Genomic DNA, 6,808 nt, shown 5'->3' on the forward strand with positions numbered 1-6,808 from the left:
AATAAATAATTATGCTTGCAAATAACGGGGAATCAAATAAAACGAATAAATAATATTTTGCTTACAGAGAGATGGAGCCCTGTGTTCTACCACTGCATGGCTGAGTTGGACCTGCTTTATAGCCTATGTAAGCTATTTTATGGGGATTTTTGGGGGGTTGTTTTCTTTGTATCATTCATCCCCAATAGTTGTATTGGCAGTCAATCATATTCAGGCTACACTGTAAAAAGTAACTGCCTAACTCATTAAAGAAATTGAGTAGTGGCTACTCAAACATCTCCAACTGTCAGTAGAACACAAATCATAAAAGTGGTACTAACTCATACAGTGAGGGAAAAAAGTATTTGATCCCCTGTACGTTTGCCCACTGACAAATAAATGATCAGTCTATAATTTTAATGGTAGGTTTATTTGAACAGTGAGAGACAGAATAACAACAAAAAAATCCAGAAAAACACATGTCAAAAATGTTATAAATTGATTTGCATTTTAATGAGGGAAATACGTATTTGACCCCCTCTCAATCAGAAAGATTTCTGGCTCCCAGGTGTCTTTTATACAGGTATCGAGCTGAGATTAGGAGCAAACTCTTAAAGGGAGTGCTCCTAATCTCAGTTTGTTACCTGTATAAAAGACACCTGTCCACAGAAGCAATCAATCAATCAGATTCCAGACTCTCCACCATGGCCAAGACCAAAGAGCTCTCCAAGGATGTCAGGGACAAGATTCTAGACCTACACAAGGCTGGAATGGGCTACAAGACCATCGCCAAGCAGCTTGGTGAGAAGGTGACAACAGTTGGTGCGATTATTCGCAAATGGAAGAAACACAAAAGAACTGTCAATCTCCCTCGGCCTGGGGCTCCATGCAAGATCTCACCTCGTGGAGTTGCAATGATCATGAGAACGGTGAGGAATCAGCCCAGAACTACACAGGAGGATCTTGTCAATGATCTCAAGGCAGCTGGGACCATAGTCACCAAGAAAACAATTGGTAACACATTACGCCGTGAAGGACTGAAATCCTGCAGCGCCCGCAAGGTCCCCCTGCTCAAGAAAGCACATATACATTCCCGTCTGAAGTTTGCCAATGAACATCTGAATAATTCAGAGCCAGTCTCCAGACCTTAATCCCATAGAAAATCTGTGGAGGGAGCTGAAGGTTCGAGTTGCCAAATGTCAGCCTCGAAACCTTAATGACTTGGAGAAGATCTGTTTTGTTGTTATTCTGTCTCTCACTGTTCAAATAAACCTAGCATTAAAATTATAGACTGATAATTTCTTTGTCAGTGGGCAAACATACAAAATCAGCAGGGGATCAAATACCTTTTTCCCTCACTGTAAACATCATTTATATGAACATGATCAGAGTTTTGTCTGGTCATGAAAAACTCAGGGACCTATTAATGACACATGTAAAACCATAATGTTAGTCTCTCACCAAGAGAATCACCTACCCATCACCATGTCTCAGACGTGTATCCCATCTTCTACTTCTTGTCTCCTTCCCTTAATAACCTGAACAGATCTGAGCACACAGGATATGTGGAAGCAATATGTATTTCACATCTGTGCAGACGAAAGGAAGGAGAAAAGGAGGGGAAGCCACTTCAGTTTATTGGTATGCATCCTGGCAGGGATTACATCTCTCTCTACTGATCCATACAGAGATAAATACATCCAATACACAAACCACTAACCAGAGTACTGAAATAAACAAGACACTGTGGAGACAGGCAGAGCAGAGCAGCATCTGGGTAGATGATAGTTATGATGATGATGGTGGAGCTGACAACAGCGTTGATGTTGATTTAGTTACTGTTCACTCTTCGAAAAAAGGGTTCCAAAAGGGTTCTTTGTGGAGGGATAGGGTTCTACCAAGAACCGTTTTGATCAGAAGAAACCTTTTTGGAGTACAATTGTTTGTAAGGAAAAGGGTTCTACCTCGAATCTTTAACATCCTAAGAACTGTTTTTAGAAGAAAGGGTTCTTTGATGATTATTTGGAAGGCAAGAAGGGTTCTACATAGAACCATATATAATTGTTCCCAGCATGCTCTATAGCAGGGAGATTTCAGAATGGTTTGTTTTACTGTAATATCTGTGTTTATGCATGTACACTGAACAAAAATATAAACGCAACATGCAACAATTTCAAAGATTTTACTGAGTTACAGTTCATATAAGGAAATCACTCAATTTAAATAAATAAATTAGGCCCTAATCTATGGATTTCACATGACTGGGAATACAGATATGCATCTGTTGGTCACAAATACCTTTAAAAAAAGGTAAGGGATTGGATCAGAAAACCAGTCAGTGTCTGGTGCGACCACCATTTGCCTCATGCAGCGCGACACATCTCCTTCGGATAGAGTTGATCAGGCAGTTGATTGTGGTCTGTGGAATGTTGTTCCACTCCTCTTCAATGGCTGTGCGAAGTTGCTGGATAACTGGAACATGCTGTAGTACACATTGATCTAGAGCATCGAAAACATGCTCAATGGGTGACATGTCTGAGTATGCAGGCCATGAAAGAACTGGGACATTTTCAGAGTACAGATCCTTGCGACATTGGGCTGTGCATTATCATGCTGAAACATGAGATGATGGCGGCGGATGAATGGCATGACAATGGGCCTCAGGATCTCGTCACGGTATCTCTGTGCATTCAAATAGCCATCGATAAAATGCAATTGTGTTCGTTGTCCGTAGCTTATGCCTGCCCATACCATAACCCCACCGCCACCATGGGGCACTCTGTTCACAACATTGACATCAGCAAACCACTCGCCCACACGGCGCCATACACACTGTCTACCATCTGCCCGGTACGGTTGAAACCGGGATTCATCCGTGAAGAGCACACTTCTCCAGCGTGCCAGTGGCCATCGAAAGTGAGCATTTGCCCACTGAAGTCAGTTACGATGCCGAACTGCAGTCAGGTCAAGACCCTGGTGAGGACGACGAGCACGCAGATGAGCTTCCCTGAGACGGTTTGTGCCAAAATTCTTCTATTGTGCAAACCCACAGTTTCATCAGCTGTCCGGGTGGCTGGTCTCAGACGATCCCGCAGGTGAAGAAGCCGGATGTGTAGGTCCTGGGCTGACGTGATTACATGTGGTCTGTGGTTGTGTATGTACTGCCAAATTCTCTAAAACGACGTTGGAGGCGGCTTATGGTAGAGAAATGAACATTCAATTATCTGGCAACAGCTCTGGCGGACATTCCTGTAGTCAGCAGGCTAATTGCACGCTCCCTCAAAACCTGAGACATATGTGGCATTGTATTGTGTGACAAAACTGCACATTTTAGAGTGACCTTTTATTGTCCGCAACAGAAGGTGCACCTGTGTAATGATCATGCTGTTTAATCAGCTTCTTGATATACCACACCTGTCAGGTGGATGGATTATCTTGGCAAAGGAGAAATGCTCATTAACAGGGATGTAAAGACATTTGTGCATAACATTTGAGATAAGCTTTTTGTGCGTATGGAACATTTCTTGGATTTTATATTTCAGCTCATGAAACATGGGACCAAAACTTTACTTGTTGTGTTTATATTTCTGTTCAGTATTCATTGATTGGTTGATTCATTTTATGCTACACAAAGATAAATAACATATTGTTTTCTAAACTAATCCAATCTGTTAGTAATTGGATTTATTGCACCAGTTACTGAGATGGTTGTTCCAGTTTATATGATTGAGGTAGTCTCATTATTCAATCTTCCCTACCCTAGCAGTCATTTTAAATGCAGGTTGCAGGTGATTAACAATTCCACTTGTTGGATATCCTAACTCTGGCTGCATTCCAATAGGAATTACATGTCACTATGCAAGCCAGCATAATGTGACTTGCAGGCCTGATGTGGCCTGTAAACCAGGAGATTCCTAACACAACTGTGTTTGGGTATAGCACTCAAAGAAAGGCCTTATGATATATGTAATGTATTGTCATAAATAATTATAATGTAAAGGCTAATAAGGCTGGTGGAACCGTTCATAGAGGCTTCTAGGACGAACCCTCCAAAGATACAAGGGTTCTCGTTAGAACCCTTCATAGACGGTTCTAGGAAGAACCTTTAGATTATAAAATTGTTCTTGGTAGAACCCTTCATAGAGGGTTCTAGGTAGAAGCATATACAGGGGGTTCTTTGAAGAACCCTTCATAAAGGGTTCTAGATAGAACCCTCTACAAAGGGTTCTACCCATTACCAAAAAAGGGTTCCCCTATGGCAGGGGTGTCAAAATCATTCCAAGGAGGGCCAAGTGTCTGCAGGTGTTTGGTTTTTACTTTCAATTAAGATCTAGACAACCAGGTGTGGGGAGTTCCTTATTAATTAGTGACCTTAATTAATCAATCAAGTACAAGGGTGGAGCGAAAACCCGCAGACACTTGGCCTTCCATGGAATGAGTTTGACACATTCAAAGAACCCTGTATGGTCCTACTTAGCACCTTTTTATCCAAGCGTGTAGGTGGTAGTCATTATGGTGATCACTGTGCTTGCCAATGAGATGCTGATGTGGTCGATCTGTAAAGTCCATGGAGAATAAGAGGACTTCCTCCCAGCTGCCCACTGCACTGAGGCTAGGAAACACTATCACCACCGATAAATCTACAATAATCGAGAATTTCAACAAGCATTTTGCTACGGCTGGCCATGCTTTCCACCTGGCTACCACTACCCCGGCCACCAACTCTGCACCCTCCGCTGCAACTTGCCCATGCCCCCGCTTCTCCTTCACACAAATTCAGACAGCTGATGTTCTGAAAGAGCTGCAAAATCTGGACCCCTACAAATCAGCTGGGCTAGACAATCTGGACCCTTTCTTTCTAAAACTAGCCGCAGAAATTGTCGCAACCCCTATTACTAGCCTGTTCAACCTCTCTTTCGTAACGTCTGAGATCCCCAGAGATTGAAAGCTGCCGCGGTCATCCCCCTCTTCAAAGGGGGGTGACACTCTAGATCCAAACTGTTACAGACCTATATCCATCCTGCCCTGCCTTTCGAAAGTATTTGAAAGCCAAGTTAACAAACAGATCACCAACCATTTCGAATCCCACCGTACCTTCTCTGCTATGCAATCCGGTTTCCGAGCTGGTCATGGGTGCACTTCAGCCACGCTCAAGGTCCTAAATGATATTATAACCGCAATCGATAATAGACAGTACTGTGCAGCCGTCTTCATCGACCTGGCCAAGGCTTTCGACTCTGTCAACCACCGCATTCTTATTGGCAGACTAAATAGCCTTGGTTTCTCAAATGACTGCCTCGCCTGGTTCACCAACTACTTCTCAGATAGAGTTCAATGTGTGAAATCGGAGGGCCTGTTGTCTGGACCTATGGCAGTCTCTATGGGGGTGCCACAGGGTTCAATTCTTGGGCCGACTCTTTTCTCCGTGTATATCAATGATGTCGCTCTTGCTGCTGGTGACTCTCAGATCCGATGTCATTTACAAAATAGCCTCCAACACTCTACTCAGCAAATTGGATGTAGTCTATCACAGTGCCATCCGTTTTGTCTCCAAAGCCCCATACACTACCCACCACTGTGACCTGTACGCTCTTGTTGGCTGGTCCTCACTACATGTTCGTCGTCAAACCCACTGGCTCCAGGCCATCTATAAATCACTGCTAGGCAAATCCCCGCCTTATCTTAGCTCATTGGTCACCATAGCAGCACCCACCCGTCGTCTGCGCTCCAGCAGGTATATCTCACTGGTCATTCCCAAAGCCAACACCTCCTTTGGCCGCCATTCCTTCCAGTTCTCTGCTGCCAATGACTGGAACGAATTGCAAAAATCTCTGAAGCTGGAGACTCTTATCTCCCTCACTAACTTTAAGCATCAGTTGTCAGAGCACCTTACCGATCACTGCACCTGTACACAGCCCATCTGAAATTAGCCCACCCAACTACCTCATCCCTATATTGTTATTTATTTTGCTCTTTTGCACCCCAGTATCTCTATTTGCACATAATCTCTTGCACATCTAGCATTCCAGTGTTAATACTAATTGTAATTATTTTGCACTATAGCCTATTTATTGCCTTACCTCCATAACTTGCTACATTTGCACACACTGTATATATATTTTCTGTTGTATTTTATGACCTTATGTTTTTTTTACCCCATATGTAACTCTGTTGTTGTTTTTATCGCACTGCTTTGCTTTATCTTGGCCAGGTCGCAGTTGTAAATGAGAACTTGTTCTCAACTGGCTTACCTGGTTAAATAAAGGTGAAAAAAAAAAAGAAAAAAAAAATGAACGGCTGTCATTTGTCTGTGCCCTATTGAGTGAGGATGTTCACTGCTTATTTTTCCATGGTTGGTGATGGAGACTGGGGAGAGGATCAGATGGAGAGAGAGAGGCGGTCAGACCCTTCTGGATGGGCAGACTGCTGGGCATTGTGCCCTCCTCTCGCCTGTTGCCAGCCCCTTGGCACGTCGGTTGGCAACATGCTGTGACTCCGTCCCGGCAACAGCATTAGAGCATTGGTTCTCAGCCATGGCGGTCTAAGCCAATCAGAGCACCGACGATGCCAGATTACACGAGATCCATCCAATTGGGAGGCTGGGTGAACTCAGTCTCTTCCCTCCCCAATGTGAATTCCTTCAAACCCTCCAGACATACATACATACACACACTCACATGTTGTAGACACATCAGCAAACACACACTCTCGCAGATATTCACACTCACACGCTTTCATTTTTTCTTGCAGACATATGCAGACATTTTGAGAATAATGCAACTGTCTCTTCCTCTGTTGTCATGGGGACCTTCCCTGAATGCAGCCAGCG

Source organism: Coregonus clupeaformis, chromosome 35 (assembly GCF_020615455.1).
Source record: "Coregonus clupeaformis isolate EN_2021a chromosome 35, ASM2061545v1, whole genome shotgun sequence".
NCBI lineage: Eukaryota > Metazoa > Chordata > Actinopteri > Salmoniformes > Salmonidae > Coregonus > Coregonus clupeaformis.